The sequence below is a fragment of the Tachysurus vachellii genome, chromosome 1 (assembly GCF_030014155.1).
Source record: "Tachysurus vachellii isolate PV-2020 chromosome 1, HZAU_Pvac_v1, whole genome shotgun sequence".
Taxonomy (NCBI): Eukaryota; Metazoa; Chordata; class Actinopteri; order Siluriformes; family Bagridae; genus Tachysurus; species Tachysurus vachellii.
In genome coordinates this window covers 26,423,900-26,447,031 of record NC_083460.1, presented here as the reverse complement: position 1 = coordinate 26,447,031, position 23,132 = coordinate 26,423,900, and positions in this window count along the sequence as shown.

Below are 23,132 nucleotides of genomic sequence, written 5' to 3'. Positions count from 1 at the left end.
TATTAACATTAGTAGTAGTAGTATAAGTATTATTAAAGGTAAAACATTGGAAGATGGAAATTATTATCTACATAAAATAATCAGTGTTGTCATTATTTAGTTATTATTTTTATAGATTTAATGGGTCTATTTTTTGGAGGATATGTGGGTGAAAAAAACAGGTATAAACAGCTACTAAATAAAAAACTGACTTCATTATTAGCAACACCTGTACACCTGTTTATTCATGTCGTTATTAAATTAGCCAATCACCTGGCAGCAGCACAATACATAAAAACACAATGATACACAATGGTAAGCGCTTCAGCTAATTTTCCTGTCAAACATCAGAATGGAGAAAAAATATGTGTGAAAAATGAGGGACCTTGGCTGCATACCATTTGTGATCCCCAATACTTTATACTGTTTCAATGTCTTGGATAATCTTTCACCTCACATCACTAGATGCTTGTGCCTCTTATAGCACTTACTGTAAGGGCTGTCATGACCAGTTCCTCTTTCTGTAAAACAGCACTGCATCAGATTCACAGAACAGCCTGTCAGTGAGATATTATTGCAATTCTAACCGTTTCACTAAAGTTATTTATTAAATGCTGTATGAAATGAATCTGTTTTTAAGTTGTAAGATTCCTTAAATTTTTATATCAGGCAATTAACCTGACATTTGATAAGAAAACAAACAAACGAAAAAACACCTGATACCTATTTTGATGATCCAGTTTATGCTAAAGCTCATCCAGTGGAAAATGAAGAAAGCTAACCTCACCTTTATCATCAAAACAACAGGAATGAAAAGAAAAACCAGTGAGACAAAGATGGAAGAACAAGGCTACAGTGTATCTGGGTCAAGAAAGGCCTTTGTGGTGTCTGCACATGCTCCTCAGTGCCAACTTGGGTGAGTCTTGGCCCAGAAATAGACAGCAGACAGAAATAGCAGTAGGTGTGCTTACATCTGTCCTCTGACACCTGTCTACCTAACTGCTTTATTACAGGGTTACATAGTTCCCCTGCTGCCACTTAACTCATTCTGTCAGAGCAACATAGGATAAACAGCTATTTTCACCTGCTTCAGGAAGACAGCCAAACCCTGTATTAGCACCAATCTGTTTCAGGTTAACATATGCTAACTGCTTAGCAAAACTGCATGTGCAGAACAGACTTGACAGTGTTACTGCTGGTCTGCATTTACTTCTTTGCATGTTTATTGTCATGAACAAGGTGAACATCTCATCTACATTTCTGGAAACTCATCAGTCCTGGCATCAACCTCTGACATTCAGCTCATAGCTTACATAGCATCTGAAATCTTTAGCACATATATCTTATATTACTTGTAGTTTAGGTACTGTTAAATTTCTTGTTTGTCCTTGCTTGACTCATATGTTATACACCATGCATCTTCCTAGCTTTGCTGGCAGATTAGCTAAACAAGCTACCATACGTCACCAGACATACCGACAAGCTCTCTTAAGCTATCCAAACATTTTTCTTCAGAAAGTCTTTATGCGTATGTCAGTAGAAGTAATATATGACAGGGTAAGAGGCAAACTAAAAATATTAATCTTTGATGTTTTTGAGAACAAATTGCAAATAGGAACTAAAGCTGGGAGTGGGGGAACTGATGAATTACTGGACCACATGCATAATGGGATCAGTCTGATCAAATGTAGCATGTCATTCTGTTGGTGAAATTCTGTCTATGGTTCTGTATTGATTGCTTGTCACTTTTCTGCCTGCTAGGGTGATTTGGCTATAAACTTTAGAATTTGATTTGATTGTTTACTGCCATGTGGGGTGATGGGGTTAAGTACAAAGGGTTAGCATTTTGCAATATCAGTCAAAAGACCTCCAACTATATAACAAAGAGATTCTTGCCAATGTTTAGTGACAAATATCAGTTTCTCTTGAGAAAGGTAGTATGGCTAGGTGCGAGAATAAATCACTGTTAGCTGCTACACAGAAACTCTCACACACTGGCGTAAACTTGCCATTCCGCATTGTTGAATATGTGTGAATACACATCCATGTTCAAACCTCCCCTATGCCAGAGGTTTGCATATATGCTGACAGACGTTTGTACTGACTTCTAGTATTACAAAGACAAAGAAGTGAAGAAGGCAAAAACAATTGACACCTAACATGGCATCTCATCTAAATTTTAGCCTGGGGGCAGGTTTTAAATGTGTATTTAAAAAATGAACAAAATTTCACTGCCTAGCTGCACTAAAATATTTTGACACAACAATCTTTATAAACCAAAATCACTTCCAACTCATTGAGACGTCGAAAGCCTACCTGTTGTTTACATTTAACTTTTTATTTAACCCTTGTATGTTGTTCGGGTCTGTGGGACCCATATTCATAAATATCAATAGTTTTGAAAAAATAGTTTGATTAAATGTGATTTTCTTTTTTATTAAAAAACAACAAAAAACAAGTAGCACTTTAATTAAAAAATGTGATGTAATAAAGGTAAAGGGCAAATATTAACCATATATGCTGTTTATATTGCTTGTAATTGGGATGAAGTAAACATCTGTAGAGTATTTTAACATAAAACTTTTGATTGTGTTGAATTAAAAACCCAAAGACGCAGCGGGTCCACCAGACTCACGAACACTGGCTGAGTAACAAAAATACGAACATCATACAAGGGTTAACGAAGACATTATACGTGTTAATGGTTTTTATTGATTTAAGGACTAGATCATTTGTTTCTATAGTACAAATACTAACCACTTAAACCTCCAAAGATGAGATGGCTGATTGTCCATTTCTGGAAAATTGTGGAAATTGGGTTTTCTGATGAAAATTAAATTTCTTCCTGCCATTTCAGTGAGAGGTACAATTTTATTATGACTAGCATCATTCCCTTGTAGTCACATTAGCATTGCTTTGGTTGATTCAGATGTGTCAACATTGTTAACAAGTTAATCCTAGGCAGGCAGAGAGAAAAACAAATCTTGAAAAAAAAAAATAATAAATAAATAATTAGCATACACTGGTGATCGAGATGGCTAATTTTATAAGAAGCTGCTATATGATAATATTTTACCACAAAATAGTTTTACCACAGTCTTTTTTCCTTTGTTTGTACAGAATTTCACCTTTCCAATGTGAGTGTGAAGGGAAAGTAACCTCTACCGAAAGCAAATCAGGTCATACAATGATAAATGCCATGGCTTAAACATAGATTTTGACATTGCAGCCGATCTACTAAACATTTAATGACTGAAAGTTTCAGACTATACAGCCAGTGACTATTTAGGATGTTTTTTTTTCTCTCTTCATAACCAGGATAAATTTGGATTAATTGGATAAATAAAAGAGAACACACAGTCATCATCAACATAAGGCAGTCAGGGTTTTGGATCTGAAGGCAATGAGTAACTGTAAGTACACCAGGAAGAGATATAAAATATTTCAGCATGTCATCATGATTCTCTTTCACCTGACTTATTTTGGTACCTGTAGATTTGTCAAGGATTACTAAGACTAGATTTTTGACGTACCGTGACGGACTGAGTTTTTACGTATGTGTTTGTGTGTGTGTGTACGTGACATATTGCTAATGTATCTGTGTGTATGTGAGAGAAAGAGGCACATCCTTATCAGCATGTGCACATCTGCTGTGCTTCGTTTAGTTGTTATGTCAGACAGAAGTGCAGAGAGTTCTTGGCACAAAGGCCTATAATCAAATCCCACACCCTGAAACCCACACAGCACATGGTACCACCCACCCACACACTCCCGCCCACACACACACACACACACATAAAATCACTCTCACGTACATTCAGCCACGTGCACATCCTGTCATCCCTAAACAGGACTGAACTGACCACAAACTGCCTCCCCCACGGTAATAAGTGTGATGTAAATTTGAAACAAAAAAGAGAACAACCAGAGAGTTTTTTGCTGAGATGGCACACATTTGAGTTTATATACATACACTGACAATGAGGTCCGTGCTAGCAGCTTTGCTTTGATTTTCCCCTCTTCTTCTTTTTCGGAAAATGTCCATACCTCAACTCTTGTGGCAAGTTATGCAGGAAGAAAGAGTTTTTATTATATCGCTCCCTTCCTCCTCTCCTCTGATCAGACAGGGCTACAGATCAAGGTTTCTCCTCAGTGGTGACTAATGCTATAGCAGTACACTTCCACAGTATGAGTCACACACACACACACACACACACACACACACACACACACACAAACACACACTCTTGGAACCGCCACCGCCGTGGAGCCATACTTGTGGGCCCTCTCACACACTCGACACTTACACTTTTGGAGGCTTACTCATTCTCACGTTTGCCAGGGTTCCTTTTTATGAGCTGCTGCTCGCTGGTCGTTCTGAGCTGACTGTCATACTTATTTTAGGGAGTGAGCATACAGTGTGTTCTCTTTGGGTGAGGCAGGACATAAAGTGATCTTTCATGAACTGATTATAAACACAGATTTAAAGTCAAATTTAAACACCGATTTGAACTGAAATCTGGTTGCTTATTAAACAAGCTCTGTGCAGCATTTGCTGTTACACTCAACAGTAAATGATGATTGTCATAGCTCCTGGACATGAGGTCACCAAGGACTAATCAAATGTTTCTCAACTGTTTAAATGAATATCTGTGTACTTTATCTGTAGGGTGTGTGACATTTATGACACACAGGAATTCCAACGTTTCCCTGTACTGAAAACCTGTTGACCTAAAACCCATCTATAATGAGGGTAAGTTGTTGATTTTTCTTCAGAAAAATCTCAAAACATATGTAATTTATTCTTTCAGAGATGTTTTGTGAGTCCAATGGCACACTAATACAACAAAACCTTTGTGTTTGTTTGCAAGTCTGTAAGTAGAATTTTTGTAACTGTATTAACTCACAGAAAGAAAACTTTAATTATACTGACTGTACTGTTACAGGAAAATAAACAAAACGGATGGTGTGATTTTCCAATAACAGGACAACCCTGTTACTCCTCTAATAGCACAGCAAATTTGTTCAACACTAACAACTGGTTTTAGTTATTAAAGAGCAACACCATACTTGTTTTTTTATTCATGTATAGGTACATTCAATATTAAACATCTGTGAAACAAGCTACATGTTAAAATCTCCTTTAGCATGTTAATAAAGAAAACTTTACCATTTTAGGGATTTATTAGACATTTTCTTTGTTAAGTAAAGCAGAATTTTTATTTGTTCATTATTAGGTATAGTTTATTTGGAGTATCTGTTATAAGTGAATATATGCTAGGCAGTGAAAATAGACCCCCACCCACACAACCCACACTCCCCCCATACACCTCCTACAAGTGGACAGGATTATAATAGTTCTGAGTCATACAGTGTCATACATACATACACACATTCATGCATGCATACATACATACATACATACATACATACATACATACATACATACATACATACAAGACCCTGACCTGCTTTTGCCTTTTGGCCCTATCCTAAGGCCACCTTTCTATTTCTCTACCCCGTTCCCTGATCACCTCCCTGCTCGTGTTCTCTTTTCCTGCCCAACCCCCTTTACTATATCACACACTTCCTCCCATTCCTACCACCACTGGCCTTGTCCCCATGGCCATGAGTGCCCCATGCATTCTTTTGCACTGACGTAGTCTGTTTACAGAAGGACAGAAGTCTGTTGGACTTCTTGTTCCTGAAATATATGTTTACACAAATGCAAGGATCAATATTTTTATTTGTGGTTTCAAACATGGGAATTGAAGTCAGGTGGTTTACCACAGGGGCAAAAAATGAGCTGGGATATACGTAAGGTGACATTTTGGACAATATTCCTTATATCAATTGTTGCTTATTTTGTTGTTTTTTATATGTAAGCCTCTATTTTTCAGTGCATCCAACACTGTCTATTTTGTGTTTCAGTTGCTCCTAGCTAACAACTAGGAAGAGTACAGAAACAGTTTGAGATAAAGGGATCATGACAGCCTCCCCCACTAAAAGCAGAGTTGTAGACTGATTGAACATAGCCCTTGTCGAGAAGGTCATCTTTTTCCAGTGCACTTCACCTGCGTGTTAGCTCTGAGTTGACACATCAGCACATTCAAATGTCATTGTCTGCTGTCCTGTTGCATAATTTTCACTCAGGCTGAACAGCTCAGGGGAATGCAATGTTCCGAGTGCTGCTATTTCCCAGCCTCGCCCTGTGCCGCAATAACCCGTGTTCTGCTTTCCTGAATCTGCCATATTTGGATATTATTTGTGTTACACCAACTTAGAAATCATTTTATTTAGATTGCAAGACAGTAGGCTGGTTTAATCCAAATGTGTTTTTTTTGGCAGACCGCACTTTGACCTCCCCAAGTGACCACACAGCACTTATTGAGCTGGAATGAATATGTGAATGTCCTCAAAATCAGAAGGCACTTTGAAATAACAGTCTCAAGTTCATAGATGCAAAAAGCTTTGATCGTGCGTCCTTCTAAACCAGACTTCCCTGTTATAGCAGCCTCTCCGGGGGCGGCTAGGTGCAGACACACATGCACGCACACTCGCCAAGCTAAAGTGTGTGTGAATACGGGGGCCGGCAGCTGAGGAGTGGGTGGCAGCCGAACTGAGCGGCCTGCTTAGAGGTGATGAGGCCCGGGGCTGCCTGAATTGGCGCTGCACAGAAGTTGGCCTTTATGTCGGTACGCCCATGCATCACCCAGCCACCCACACCCCATGCCCTCTACCCTGTGCAGAATGCTGCTCTTACTCACTTGCCAAAGAACCACTATTGCCCATTGTGTGAGAGGCTCAGTCCTTCAATTTAAGTAGTCCCAAAGTAAGTGGTGGAAAAATAGGCACTCAAGATCATCTGAATTATGTACTTGATGCTAATCAAGAGCACAGCATGTGTTTTGCCAGCTTAGGTCCATGAGCTAGTGGAGACTAATTAAAGTGACTGTAAGATAAAAAAAAATCTTAACACTGAGATAAGAACAGGGAAGTCAATATGCTGACATCCTGACTCATAAATAATTTCTCTCTGATAATCATAAAGAGTTGAATAATAGAGCAATAGGTGTTAAACGGAATTTTACAAAGTGAATGAGGGGATCTTATCAGTTAAGCCATATCTACCAGGAACTAGCTGACTCATGTTTTGGCTGTTTTTAATAAACTTGCTTTGAGAGGCAAACGGGATAGGCAATGTAGACTTCTGCCACCTGTTTTGTAAGAGTGACTGGCTTTTTCGCTTACCTGTGTCAACAGATGTGTCATGAGGAAACGTGAAATGTTCTCAGACTGTTGTGCTCAAAGACAAAAGAAACAAACTGTCATCTGCTGTGACGGATCGATTTTCGCATGCCTAACAAATATTGTATGTACTTTTGTTTGCCCTCTTGACCCAGAGTAAGAAGAGAACAAAGCCTAACACCAGACAAGACCTAACACTAAAAATTTATTTGATGCCTAGATATGGCTTATCTTTCTAGGTTCATGTTTGGCTAATGTTTAGTGACTGACTACAGTATGAGTAAATGTCGATGATTTACATCTGATTGACTCATACTAAGGAAGGGGGATAAAGAACAAACCTTACTGTAGTTTAGGATAGGAAACTGTAGTTATATACAATAACCTATGAGAAATGTGCCCTTTGTGTTGTTTAGATTTGAAAGGTGAGAAATTGGAATTGTTGGTTTTGGGAGGTTGTTTGAAATGAAAGCTGTCTCCACCCTGTTCTATCGGTTACCTGTGACAGCAGAGTCATTGTTCGAGGCCAGCTGTGTGTGAAGGGTCATTTCTCACCATCAGCCACTACAACTTGTGAAAGCTGAAGTCAAATGACACCCACGCTTAGTTAAACCCTTATATCCTGTGTATGTGGGTGTGTGAGTGTGTTATGCATGTTCAAGGCTCTTCCTGTTTGAAACTCACCTGGCTCAAGTTCCACATATTTTCATTCCTTGATAGCACAAGCTCAACCGAGCTTGAATATTTTCTTACTTCTTTGTCATTTCATAATTGTCAATCAATTTTAGGGGTTAATGAAATTACACAGCACTGTTCTGACAGCTCATTGCTGTGCAATGTAATGTTATATAATTACTTCCTGAAGAACTGTTCAATGTATGACATGAAACTTTTAAAATCAGCACAGTTGAGTGTTAGAAGCTTGAGTTGAATCGTTAAGCACTTTGTCATAACATGTCATGAGAAATTATTAATCAATGAATGATTAATTGTTACAAATATTAGGACCTAGTAGACCTCTTTTTTTCAGCAAATATTATTTGATCAATTATCATTTGGGGGAATGCAACTATTCAGCTTAGAATGAATAAGAGGAAGATGTTCAAGTAATTAGTATCTAGCTTCGATTAGACTGTTGAATAAATTAAATAAATGAAATAAATTCCCAATAGTCAAATTTTCTGTCTGACTAACTTAGCTCTTCAGCATATTTCTTAGTTTAGTTTATTTATAAATTACTAACACCTTAATAAACATGTGCCAGAATTAATCAAAAAGGCTATTTTTCATCTGCAGACCCATGAAAGAATGTTAAAAAGTCACCATAAAAACAAAAACAGAGCATCCTACACACATATACACACACCTACAAAAAATTTGAAATAAAATACAAAGAGGGAAATTAACTAAACAAAAAACAATGAGCTACATATACAGGAAAGAAAGAGATGGTGACAAGAGTAAAAGAACTAGCTAGTTTGCCTGTTTGCACAAAGGTTCATTTAAAAAGCAAATTCAATGGGTTAACCTAGCTTGTTAGCATGTTGGTTAGCATAAGATCCCTTCTACACCCATCAAAACAGACCTGTGACTAAAACAAAAACTCTCTAAAACCATGAAACCAGGCCAGTTTGACCAGCTGACGCCTGTGTCTACTAAGATTATGTAATACTACATTCAACTGAAACTTTTCCTTCCTTTTTTTCCTCACATTTGAGCTTCAAAATGGGGTGAGAAACACTAATACCTCTATGTTCTTCTTTGTGAAATATATAGTCAGTATTACAGCATTAATAAGCTAATATGTCATATGTTCATTGATCTAAATTTGTATACAGTAAAACATATTTAAAAGTAAAGAAGTGCTACTTTGATTATTGTTGATGCTGTCAGACACATTATGTGTTGAACTTGCAGTTAAGTAAATCTAAACTATGTGGCTAGCTTGAATAGTCAACATTTTGGTTATTGTTTTCCTGGAAGTAGAACTTACCTTCTTGCTAACAACATATATTTACAAATGTACTGGTAGTAACTAACATACTACCAGGGAGTAGTTCAGCGCTGGTTTCCATTTCAATCATTTCAACATTTAAAGACTGGAACTAATATGCTGTATTTACTGTGTGATAAACTGTGTTCAGTGTTTTTGTAAATGGTAAATCTATAATTCTTCATTAACAGTACTGACTGTTGATCAAATGTATAACCCTCTGCATGGCTATGTTTTTGGACTGATATAACACAGTGACTATTGTGTTTCTCCATTGTTCTGCATGCTGGTAAGCCCCTTGCAGTCGACTAAGACAAAGGCCTCAGCATGTGTTCAGAGGGAAGGCATGCAGCAGAACCTTGTTTCTCCGTCAGATGACCTAAAAACATGGCCATGTGCTGAATTTGGTGCACAACAGACATACCAAACATTTCGAGTGGGCTGTTACCAACTTAACAACCCTAGAACAACCCCCTGCCAACCTTGCAAACCACCCCCACATCATTTTCCATTTTCTGTCTCTTCATCCACTTCTCTCATTCTTACAAGTTTTTCCCTTTTTTGCCTGTCTCTCACTGCCTCCCCCAAACTCTTTCCCACTCTCTGTCCTCTGTCCTGTTTCACCCCGCCGCCCCAGACTGCATTTTTCCGTGCGTGGGCGGAAGGTTGAATGGGTATGTGGGAGCCCAGGGGAGCAGCAGAGGCTGTGTTTAGTGGAGAGCCGGTACACTCCTCCCTATTTCTCTTAGATGAAGGGATATGATCGGAGGAGTCGGTGGTACAGGATTGGAGAAATTGCTCAAGACAACTGTTTTTGTGTTCTTGTCCTCAGAAATAACTACCCTGTGTCTGGGCCCCAACATCAAGAGTGAGAGCTGATCAGTGAGGGACCCCTGCTGGTGCGCCTACATCGCTGCAGATTCCTCATATCGAGTCATTTTTAAGTGATAAAAGTTAGTGAGGGAGTGAGTTTATTATTGGCTCCATTTTAAAACTAGTAACAAATTATATTTTACAAATACTGTTTAAGTACTTTTTTTCTTCTTCTTTTTTTTTTACAAATTTGAAGGCCAAACTCCACATATTAAAATGCAGTTAAAGCAAAAAGGTTTTTGACTTAATTACCCATTTGTTATTTGATTTGGGAAATGTGCTCTGAGTTAATGAACATCAATGAATTAAATACTTTATTTTTAAGATTTTGTTTATGACGGACTGGCGTCCCACCCAGAATGTATTCCCACCTCACACTCAGTGATTCTAGGTTTGACTCCTGATCCATCATGAACCTGATCAGGATAAAGCTTAATGAAGATGAATAAATAAATGAATCTATCAAAGTAAAAACAAAATGTGTTAAATCGATTAAATGATACACCAAACACCGCTCTACAGGACACTCTAAGGGTGTACAATGCTGCTACAGTATACCCAATGTACTGAAAGTATACAGTATAGTGTATAGTACAGTATATGCAAGCCCACTTGTTGTATAATAAATTATAAATCATCTATAAACAAATAAAATAAATTACAGTGGCATTGTGTTGGGATGTTTCCATGGCCATTATTTTCAAACCAGTTACTCAAAATCAAGCAAAATAACAGCAATAAGGAAAGTGAAAATGAATTTAAAAGATGAATCTCAGCTTTAATGGTAAAATGAAGTTTTACTTTTCATTTCTTCTTTTACTTTTCTTTGCTTTGTTCCTATGATTTGAACATACTGTGTAGCATATGCAATGCTGTTCCATAGAAGTAAACATATTGTGTAGAATATATATTAAATATTGTCTCATAGAAATGCTCAGATACTGCGACTCACAAAGAGTTTATTTAGTTGAAATGCAGTATAAAATAGCATAAATGATTCTTTGCTGTCAATTGAAAGTTTTTTAGTTCAGACACCATGAATGGCACTTTGACACTTGGCAAGCTGCAGAAAGCCCTTCTTTATTGGTGGCTTATAGGCCTTCACTGCCTAAGGCCAAGTAGTCAGGCTTATCTTCATCTTTTTTGTCAGTGCAGAAGCACTGATAATGAATCATTTCCAGCAAGTACTGAGACAGGAGGCTGTTGTGATTGTGTATTCTTCGCTATGAAGCAATAAAAGGTTTGAAGAACAAGAAATGATTGTTGTGGCAGTCACTCTGATGGCTCCAACTGCTGTGTTACTCATTTTTATGATGTGTCACATCATAGCTTAATGCCATTCCTGTCTGATCTATCTGTGTTCAGGTTTAATAAGCTATTCCAGTCCTAGATATCTATCTCATGATGAATTGTTTGTTTTCACAGCAGATTCAGGAGGCTTCACAGGTCTGTGGGCTGTGCGCGAGAGGGTAGGACAGGAAAGGGTGGGCGAAAGGAGACTCGTGTTTCCTCCTGTCTCTTCACTCCTGGCCCTCAGGTGATCGATCAGCAGAGAGCAAGTTAATGCACGCCCACGCGCGCTGATGCAAGGCATGGGAGCACACAGTTGCATTCTGCACACCAAAACATACAAATGCAGATGCTTCCATAAATTGTGATAAATTCATTTTGATTCATAATTACGCACATTTGTTGTTGTCAACCTTTTTTTTTTTTGCTTAGTTAGAACTGACAAAATCACCCTTATATATGTGCTTATCATTGCCTTTAATAAGAGTTTGGAACAATTTTGGAAAAAAAAAACAATCAGCTGTCTCTTTTACATTTTTTATTCCTGCCTTTGTATCAGCAGTTAGCAGGTCAGATATATGATCATTAATGATTTATAAATGCATGTAATATGTACTACCATGTAAATACTACACAGGGTATACTGGGGTAAACTGGACAGTAAGAAAAAAAACAGGTTTTACTTTTTCCCGTCTTCAAAGTTTTAGTATTTTTGACCCATTATAATAGACTAGATGTCAATCTCTGTGGACTATTTGTACAGTATATTGTATACAGATGCATATACCATACATACAGTACTGTACATACATATATCAAGTTTACAAATTCAATCAAAGCAGGAAATAAAATAATGTAATATATATTAGAAAGTTAGACACATAGTTTATTTGTACTTTTAGTGGAACTGATTTTGTACAGTTAATAATAAAAATTTTAAATGTACTCTTATTTTGTCTTCTCTTCTTAATCTGACATTTTGTCTTGTACACTCCTTATAAGACAACGTAATAGTGGAAAATATATGTATATTATTAGAAATTATGTCTGTATGCCTGGTAGGTATGTCTTAATTAATAATAATTTGAGCTTTTTTGAAATTCTTTGGTATAGCACATTGTAAAGAATCTATATTGCTAGTTTAGTCATGCATTATCTCTCTATTGTTGACTCGAGTGAGAAATTCTGAGCAAAGCTATGCACTACAGGAGGTGAATGCAAAGCTGACATCACTGCCTCACATGCACACACACGTCGCTGCTCCTGCAGGCTGCCATGGCAGCAGTGTGTCATGTCAACAGCAGCTCACCTTGAATGAATGTTACTGTAGGCCTGTGGGAGCTGCAGAGCCGCCCTTGGCTGTGGGGGTGGGTCAGTTGTGCGTCAGTCATTAAGTGCTGCTACACACCCATGGCAACGAGCATTGTTTGTGTACAAGCCTTCCAGGACACGGCACAAGTCTGTCTCTCTGTCCCACAGACAGCACACCCTGGGGACAGCACACAAGATGCCAACACCCTTCTGCTGTGCTTTTCTGTATTTACACTAGGGCTTGGTTTCCCAGAGGAGGGTTAAACCTTATATTAGTAGTAAGAAGGATTTTAATGAAAAGCTCCTATTTGAATTTATGTTTTTATTATTGATGATTCATTTTGAGCCTAACAATTACCTGTCCATTTAGTGAGATCCATCTCCTGTGCCATGGTGAGGGATGAGGATGCTTTCTTGTATCTGTTCCAACAGGGTCAAGCTCTTTGGGGGAGGCAGGGACGGCACGTTTCCATGGCAATATGCTCGCAGGCTCTTCCTCTGAGGATGAAGAGGCGCTGCAGCAGTAAGGATGGCTTGCTTGGAATGTCTTTGAAGAATTCTTTAGTCTGCTGGCCTTGTTCCAGGCAGAATGCACAGCATGCAACCGAAGGCATTTCTCTGAGCATTAAATGTAATTACACTTGCACAACTAACACTGTGTTTTGTTAAGGAATTTTATGCCCATTCTTTCTGTGTACAAACTGGCAGCTGACACAAAGAGGATTCCCGTAACACCATCCTGCACATACTGTAATGCTTCTAATAATAAAGTGAAGTGGTGGATTAAGACAAATCTGAGTGGTGAAAAGAAATGGCTTGAGTCATGGGTTTGTTTGGGCATACATGTATGATTCACATGCAAACAGTAATAGTCTTCCCTGCAGCATTACACACATTTAAATAAAGACAGACACGTATAGCTCCTCATTACAAATAAAACATGTCACTTTATATCAATAATATCATACATTTGTTTATGTAAAATAATATGCTAATGTCATTTCCTTCTTTTTTGCACTCTCATACCAAATGCTCTTTGAAACACTTCTTGTTACTCAAATTAAACTTCTACCCACTATTTCCAAGAACTGATTAAGATTTACACACACAGACACATGCACACATATACACGCCTACACAAGTGCATACAAACACACACACATGCACACCAGAGCAGCTAATGCTGGAAATAAGCACTATCCACCTCCGCATTTGGCTTGTAAACAAACCCAGAGTAACAGTGAGCTCATGATTTACATCTTAAAGCCACAATGCCAAGAGGTAAGGTAAAGCCATTTGTAATCTTCAACCGTGATGTTCACTATTTTAAGTATGAAGGCCTACATAATATTCTCTCATGATTTATATATTATTTGGTACATCCCTGTGTTCCTCTCATCACCCAGAAAAAAGCCAGTAACTGAATTGGCTACTCTAAATTTCCTTTAAGTTTGAATGAGTGTCTGTGATGTCCTGCAAATGACCAGCTTCCCATCCAGAGTGTATTTCCACCTCACACATGACATTGAAAGAATGTGTGTAATTCATTCCTTTAGAGAGGGTGCTTTTAAAAAAGTTATATATTCTAGAATTCTAGTCCTTCAGGCTTCCATTATGAATGTGGAAAATTATTTGTTCTTTTTTCACAACAGGAAAAAGTGACAAAATCCTTGTGGTTATACATTTTATGAAACCATAAATCATATTTTTAAGACTATAATAATTCCCGATAAACATTTTTACAAACTCTAATAATGCCTCATAGAGTTCTAATAATAAGTAGTTAATAATTTCTTGTAATAACTTGAAATCATGATGTAAAACTTTAGAACTAATAATTTCCTGAATACTATATATATATAGTTATTTATCTTTATAGACATCATCACTAAATAATTCAGGTAAGCTGTATGATATCACTCACTCACTCATTTTCCACCGCTTATCCGAACTACCTCGGGTCACGGGGAGCCTGTGCCTCAAGGCAGGATACATCAAGGCAGGATACATCAAGGCAGGATACACCCTGGACGGAGTGCCAACCCATCGCAAGGCACACACACTCTCATTCACTCACGCACTCACACACTAGGGACAATTTTCCAGAGATGCCAATCAACCTACCATGCATGTCTTTGGACTGGGGGAGGAAACCGGAGTACCCGGAGGAAACCTCCGAGGCACGGGGAGAACATGCAAACTCCACACACACAAGGAGGCGGCGGGAATCGAACCCCCAACCCTGAAGGTGTGAGGCGAACGTGCTAACCACTAAGCCACCGTGCCCCCCAGCTGTATGATATATTATTCATAATTATAGGTACGTTGTAGGACATTATATGTTCCTCCATCCATCTTCTGTTCCATTCATTCTATTTGGAGTCATGTGAAGGCTGGAACTTGTCCAAAGGGACTATGGGGACAAGGCAGAGGCATCCTGGATGGGGTTTTAACCAATGACAGGGCATAATCACACACACTCACAAATTATGGACAATTTAGAGATGCCAATCAGCCTACAATGCATTTCTTAGGCTTGGGAGATGAAAGCAGACTACTTGAGGAAACATCCATAGCATGGGGAGAACATGCAAACTCCTCCTTCGTTTAATTTACATTTATTTGTTTTTATTGACCTGATATTTGTAATGTAATTAGGGTATACTACATGCTAGATTACATATATATGTATGTATGGTCTGTATGTCTACACTCCATAAAGACCATATATACATCAAGGAGGCATAAGAACAGACTCAGAACACTTACTGGCAAAATGATTTCAGTTACATCAATAAAGCAATTGTAATAATTTATAATAATAGAGGAAGATAATAATCTTAGAGGGAGAAAATGTAGAGTTCTGAGGCTTTGATCTCATTAATTGTAGAATATTATCAGTCTTACATTTGTGATTGCAACTTTTATTCATTTTGTTCTTTTATTTATTAAGACATAAGTGCATTTCAGGTTTATAAATAGATTGCAGTGTGGACATGATGCATTGCATGTAGGCCTCAACACACAAAGAGCTTAAAATGATGTTGGCTGTTTTGACAAGGTTCAGTGACCTACTTTCTAAATCAAAAAAGACATTTGTCAATGTTGCATCTGACTGAGAACATCCACTGTGTACAAATAAAGCATTGTGACTGAGTGGGACATTATGAAATTACACACTATGAATTATTCACAATTTAGTGAAATTAATGTGACAGTGTTTGGGAGATTTAAGGTTTAAACTTCAGGATGTAATAATGAAGGTGTGATATATTAAATACAATTTATGTAAAATGATATTTTTCTAAAATTGTTAAAACATGTTGATTGATTATTCATGCTTTTCTTGAGAAAAAAATGTGTACTGTGCCTTTTACTGTTAAATTACTTCATTTTGGTTGGTATACCTGAGTCATGATGTCATTGCATGCCTCTATAGGTAGCATGCACATGATGTGCTTCATTAATGTTACAATTAATGTAAAGAGTTGAGGAAGCCATCAGTGCATCTGTTACTATGCTAATAATATGCTACGCCTAGTGGTTATGGTGTTGGGCTACCAATTGGAAGATTGTGAGTTCGATCCCAGGTCCACCAAGCTGCCACTGTTGCGCCCCTGAGCAAGGCCCTTAACCCTCAATTGTTCAGTTGTATAAATATGAGATAAAGTAAGTTGCTCTGGATAAGGGTGTCTGCTAAATACTGTAAATGTAAACAATTTGGGTAGTTTAACCCCCTTTCCCCATTATACCTGACTACTGTTAGTTAAGCATTACATCTGTCTTAATCATTCAAGTTGTCTTTGTTGAATGCATTAAATGCTATGGATGGAGCAGTGTTTAGACATGTATTATTACATTATCAATGTCATACAGTCATTTCATTGTTCAAGATAGAGATATTAATGACATTATATATTCTTTCATTGTTTATGTGCATTTTGAAAATCTTCAAAAAAGGCCATGCTTTTTTTTCTGGGGGGGTTTAGCATGTAAATTGTGCAGAGGATGCTTTTTAAGTGAACTGTTGATTGTATTTTTTCTGTTTCTTCTGCTGTGAAAGGAAGTGGTTAAAGTATCTTATGTTTATAGTCAGTTATCACTACAAGTATTGATCTAATGTTTTGAGCTGTTGTTATATGCATATGTCTTTATTTTTTTGGTTAACGTTGAATACAGAGTCGAGTTGCACCATCAGAGCAGCACGTGTTCTTATCGCTTTATTAATCTTCTTTTCAGGAGTATTACATAGGCACTGAAACAGCAGCTTTGTTGGAAGTATCAGAGAGAAAAAATATATCATATTGGCATATTAATAGTTTTCAATGAGCACCATAGGTGCAGAACGAGGAAGGTTTCTGTACTTCAGACTCACATTCTGCTGCTGTGCATCATCCCACATGACAACCCTAAAGATTTGCACTTCCTTAAAACAGTTTACTTACCCTTCCTTCAGTAAATAATTTAGTAGATAAAATCACCTGGTCATTGTATACTTTTACCTACTATTTGAGGTGCTGCTGTAAACAGAAAGACTTCCCAGGACTTTTTTATGTTCCTTAAGGTTTGTGTTGTCTAAGGGTTTTTTTTGCCCTTTCCAGCTTCCTCATTAGCTGACTAGATACAAATATGTATTTCTATAAAGGCTCTTTAGGATAATGGCTATTGTTTAAAGTGCTATACAAATAATTCTATTTTAAACTATAGATTACTGATCCATTGGAAGCAATAGTATTTTCCCAGATGCATAATATATCATTTGGTATTTTGAGGATTTATTTTTTCTTTGCTTTTGATCTTGCTGTGTTCTGATAACTGTTATGAGGGACAAATAGTGCTTGTTAGATAAAGATAGATAAAGATAGATAGATAATGAAGGAACAATGTATCTAAAAAAATAACCAAATTATTTTTTTGCAGGGTTTTCTGCTTGGTTGACATCTGTAAGTATAATGACATGTGATACGTGAGAAGGGATGCCACAATATACAAACTTGAATAAAATCTCAAGAACAGACCTAAAGCAGGGGCACACAATTTCGAGTTGGTGACGTGAAATTGATTTAAGAAAACTGGAGGAGTAGTTTGGAGACATTTTTGGGTTGGAAATATGAACCTAAGTGGGTGGAAATATAATTCAAAGATCAGTTTCAATGATAATTTGGATAGACACAGTAGAACAATTCTGAAGCATACAAGTATATGTAGTTGGAACTGATACAGTATAATGATATCTGATATTTTGTCAGGCCAGGACGGTGGTACAGTGGGGTTTCCAGTTCTATCCTGAGCTCCGGTTATTTAGTGTCAGGTTCTTGCTGTGTCTATGTGCATTTCCCAAAAGCATGCCTAAGAATATATGAGTATGTGAATGTGTGAATGGTGCATTAAGATATACTCCCATCCCCATGCCACCCAGGGTGTCTTCCCTCCTTGTACCCAGTGTTTCCTGGATCATCTCTGGATTATCCACTGACCAGGATAAAGCAGACTGATGATGATGATTACATTTACATTTACAGCATTTAGCAGACACTCTTATCCAGTGACTTACTTTTTTTTTTGTTAAGGGCCTTACTCAGGGGCCCTGCAGTGGCAATTTGGTGGACCTGGGATTCAAACCAATGACCTTCCGATCAGTAGTCGATGATGATGATGATGATGATGATGATGATGATGATGATGATGATAGAAAAGTAACTTTCTTCATAATATGACACTGGCCAAGGTCCATTGCAACTATACAACTGGTTATTAAATCCCCACAGAATTCACATGATAGAGACAAAACAATAAACCAATGTAGAATTTTTCTAAACCCCTAAAAAAATTCCATTGTCAATCAACAGTTCAGACTTACATTTCTCACTTTTTTTTAACTATTTTTGTTTCCCATTAGTTCTACTGCAGTTAAATCTTGCATAACTATTATTTGTTCATTATTATTGTTGCACAATGTCTCAAAATTGCAAAATACTAATTTGTTTCATTTTATCTTCATTTTCATTTTGTCTCTCATACTGTCCTCTACTGTCCAAATATGTGCAATTGCAATAGCACACAAATACACAGCATTGTGTCAATCACATATTTGGATCTTTGTAATGATGTCATGTTTGATTCTTTATTGTTTTTGTTATTTTTAATACATGACTTTTCTTGTATTAAAATGTTATTTATCAACTTATGACCCACATGAGAACAACAGAAAGGAGAGAGACTCGGAGAACAAGTCAGAGAGAGAAAGAGAGAGAGAGAGAGAGAGAGAGATGGAGGCTAAATGGAAAACTGTGGTATTGTACAGGAAGCTGCTGAGTGTGTGTGTGTGGGAGGTTAATGCAGAGGACAGAACTCAAGTTGGTCCTGAGGTTACGATATTTATAATCTGCTGAATACTTCACCTCATCATCCAGTGTGTTTAATTTTGTATAGGGTAAGAAACAAAACCACTATCTAGGTCAGTATATAATGCACAAGTATGTCATTTTAAGATTAAATGCACAAGATTAATAATACATTTTTAGCAAACATCTACAATTCAAAGCCAGTAATCAAATTCAAATGGTGCTAAGCAGATACATTTCTGAATTGAAATGTAGTGCATATGGAGCTACACGATGACACCTTTTACCGTGACACATTACATTTGAAATGTTTAGTTTTCATTTTTAAACTATCTACACCCCCCACCCTCCCACCCCCTTTTTTTATACATTGCTTCCTCGTGAAATTGCTTACTAAGCTGATCTTTGACCTTAGTTCATGCATAAAAGAACTAGCAAAAGGAATAAAGCTGATTTTAGATGCCAGCTACTTCTGATAAAGTGGCAGTAAGAAAGCCACTATGAAGCTGAAAAGCCAAACAAATCACACAAAAAAACATTGCTTACTGTGAATTACTAAATTCTATATAAATATATTTGTAGCTGTGACAAAGAGAATCATAAAGGAAGCACCGGTGTGATGCCGATGTTCACCACAAGCACAGTAGGGCCTAATTATGGTTGGTTAAAAACTGCATAAAAGGCCTGGAGTACCAGCTCAAAGTCTTATATACAGAGTAATTAAAAATAAACACACTAGAAAAGAGGAGTGCAGAGGAAAACACAACTGTTCATGAATCTGAAGCATTGTGGCCTGGGCCATCTGCACCAAAGAGTCTGTTTCAGTTTGATCAAAAAAGGCATTTGCTTTACTAGAGTCTAGATTAAATAAGTACTTTGTCTAGTTTATCACTCTTTGGTATAGAAACTAGGCAGGTTAACTGGGAAGATCAAATCTTCAATATATAAAGAAAAATCCTACAGTTTTGCTATGTCTCTGTATCACTCTTCTCACCTGAATTTCCATAATAAAGAAGGTATTCACAGAGCTGTTTCACAACCATCGTAACTGAATAGGCAACATCAGTGCTGTTGACGATTGTGCTAATGAAGGAAGTATTGTAAAGTGGAAGCTGTAAGGGCAGGGTGGCAGGGGGTAGTTGTGACAGGGTGTCTGACAATCAGTGGATGAGTTTTGAACAGCTGATGGAGCTGATTTAAACACACATATGCTTAACTTGTTGCACATGTGTTTTCAGTTTTCCTCTGCTCCATGACCCGAGTTTCCTGAAACCTGTTATCTTATTCATACAACTCCAAACATCCTCATATTGTTCCTCTAAGGTTAGCGATGTAACTAGAAGAATAGAAGTACATGATGAAAATAAACAAAATAAAGACTTTTATTAACACTATTTGCAGTAATTTATTATGATGCATACATGAATATACATATATAAATGCATACTTCTAGGCACTATCTATCTATCTATCTATCTATCTATCTATCTATCTATCTTCTTTACTGCTGAAAAAAGTGAAAATAATGTAAGGTATTGCACAAATTACTGTACTAATGTGTACTTATGTACCAAATAATAATAATAATAATAATAATAATAATAATAATAATAATAATAAATATAGCTGCAAGCAGTGATACCGGGGTCAAGATCAGATGCGCTCAGAACATGTCGCTGATGAACCATACCAAGTTTCGTAGCGATACGGCATTGCATTCGTAAAATACTGAACTTAACGTGAAAATTCAAAATGGCCGACACACAAAATGGCCATCCGAAAACCGATCTTGGACCAGAGCAGCCCAGTGGAAACTAACATTATCCCAGATGACAACAAACCTGGGCTACTGTGGTTTGTCCTGTACAACTGCATGTAGTGCATCTAGAAATACAATTATCTGTCCTGTATTGTAGGGACCTAGAGTGGCATGATGATGCAGGACTCCTTGGACACTAATTGCAGCACACAAGGTGATATTTCCCCCACGTTGCCCAGGGACATTTACAACAGCCCTTTGTCCAACTATGTTACGGCCTCGACGCCTGGTTTTGGCCAGATTAAAGCCTGCCTCATGCACATAGATGAACTCATGTGGCTGTTCGGCGGCATCAAAATCCAAAACTGTCTGTAACAGAAAATATTGAATAGTGTTACTGAAAGCACATACAGTAACTACAATGTCTACATTTTTACACAAGTAGGGGCTGGGTTGGGTTAGTATAGACAAAAACTACAAGATACAGACAGAGCAGGTGGCAGCATAAACCCTCATTCCCACATCACAATATATAGTATGTAAAGTAAAGTGACACATACCTGCACATAATCATGGCACAGATCCTTGACCCTGACACTGTTCCTCTCAAATGGCACCCTGTACAGCTGCTTCATTCTGAAGTTATGTTTCTGTAGGATGCGACTTATTCAGGGTTCCCACTCTTTTTCAGAGATCATTTTCCAGGACTTTTCCAGGACATTCCAAATTTAGCAAAAAAAGACAAGGCTCACAGATTCACGGCCTAAAGTAATATGTCCTTCTCTCCAGAAGTCTTAAAAACAACGTACACTTTATGGCTATTACTTAACTATACTTTTAAAGACAATTTGTCATGTGAATGAAATTTCAACATTTATAAAATAAAATGAAAGCACATATTAATACCCTTTCCTTTCTCAGGCCAATGTCGTCATGCCATGCATGCTTTAGTTTGCTGTGCATTCCCCTTGCACATGATATTCAGATTAACAAGGTTAATATATAACCTGCTTACCCGTCACCATTTGCTGAAAACATTCAAGCACTTAAACCATTCCTAGCAGCTGAAACCGCCAACACAAGACAGCGTCATCCAGCGAGATTAAACAGCATAACAAAAACTCAGCGTCCCTGAACAGAACGCTTTCTGTTACTAACGTTAATTGTTTCGACCAGTTGTAAACTGTTCTTTAAATGATCAAGAACATTTAAAAATAATAATTTTCCAGGACAACAAGATTTTTTCCAGGACAATTTATGTTTTCTCTCATTTTCCATGTGCTTTCCAGGACTGGAACATTAGTCATTAATTTTCCAGGATTTCCAGGTTTTCCAGGACGCGTGGGAACCCTGTTATTGTAGAAATGCTGACTCTGTTGATATTGTTGATACCATTCTATTGTTATACCATTCTATCTGCAATTATGCGCTGTTGCAACTCACGAAGTTGGATTGCGTTATTTTCTTGCACCATTTGAACGATGGCAAGCTCTTGTTCTTGAGTAAAGAGACGTTCCCTTCCACCTCGAGGAGGTAGCCCAACCATTCTGTAAAAAATGCCACCACAAGATGTCATTGGTTATGTTCTTTTTCAAATACTGTACTTTCAAACTGTACACAGTACTGTAACATCACAATGATACTCCTTTACATATACTTCACAGCACTACTCATTTTTGAATAGTACTTTACAGTAATACTGTAATATGATACAGAATCATGTGACACATACAGTAGGTACAGTCTGAAGCAGAAACTTGAAGATATACCTGTTCTCCAGTCGGAATGTTCTTATTATCGATGCTACTGTGTAGCGACTGAGGTTATTGTGGACTCTTTGCCCAGCCTCCCTCATGGATAAGCCATGATTTATGACATGGTCCACCAGAGTAGCCCTGATGTCATCCGATACACGTCTCCGCACTGGTCCTCATCTTTGTCCTCTTCCACGTCCACGTCCACGTCCACGTCCACGTCCAACTCCTCTCTCTCTTTGTCCTCTTACTCTTACTCGCATTGCCTCCATGCTTGCAAAGTTCTCAGAATGTCTTACCTGAGGCCTATTTGTAGTGCTAAGGCTCAGACCGATTGGTGTTCTGTTTTCTGTACAAGTGTTTTCAGGTGTGTATGTAAGTGCCTATAATTGCCAGATGAGTTTTGCATTTTGAACAGAGTGTTTTCCCAATGATAACAGGTGATTTCTTTTTTGAAAAGTGTGTGTAATGTAAGAAAACGTGTGTAGTGTTTCGCAATAAGTGTGCTACAGAATTGCAAAGTGAAAAGTTGACAATATGTTTCAGCTATGGTTACACTGTGTTTAAGCATATGCTACAAG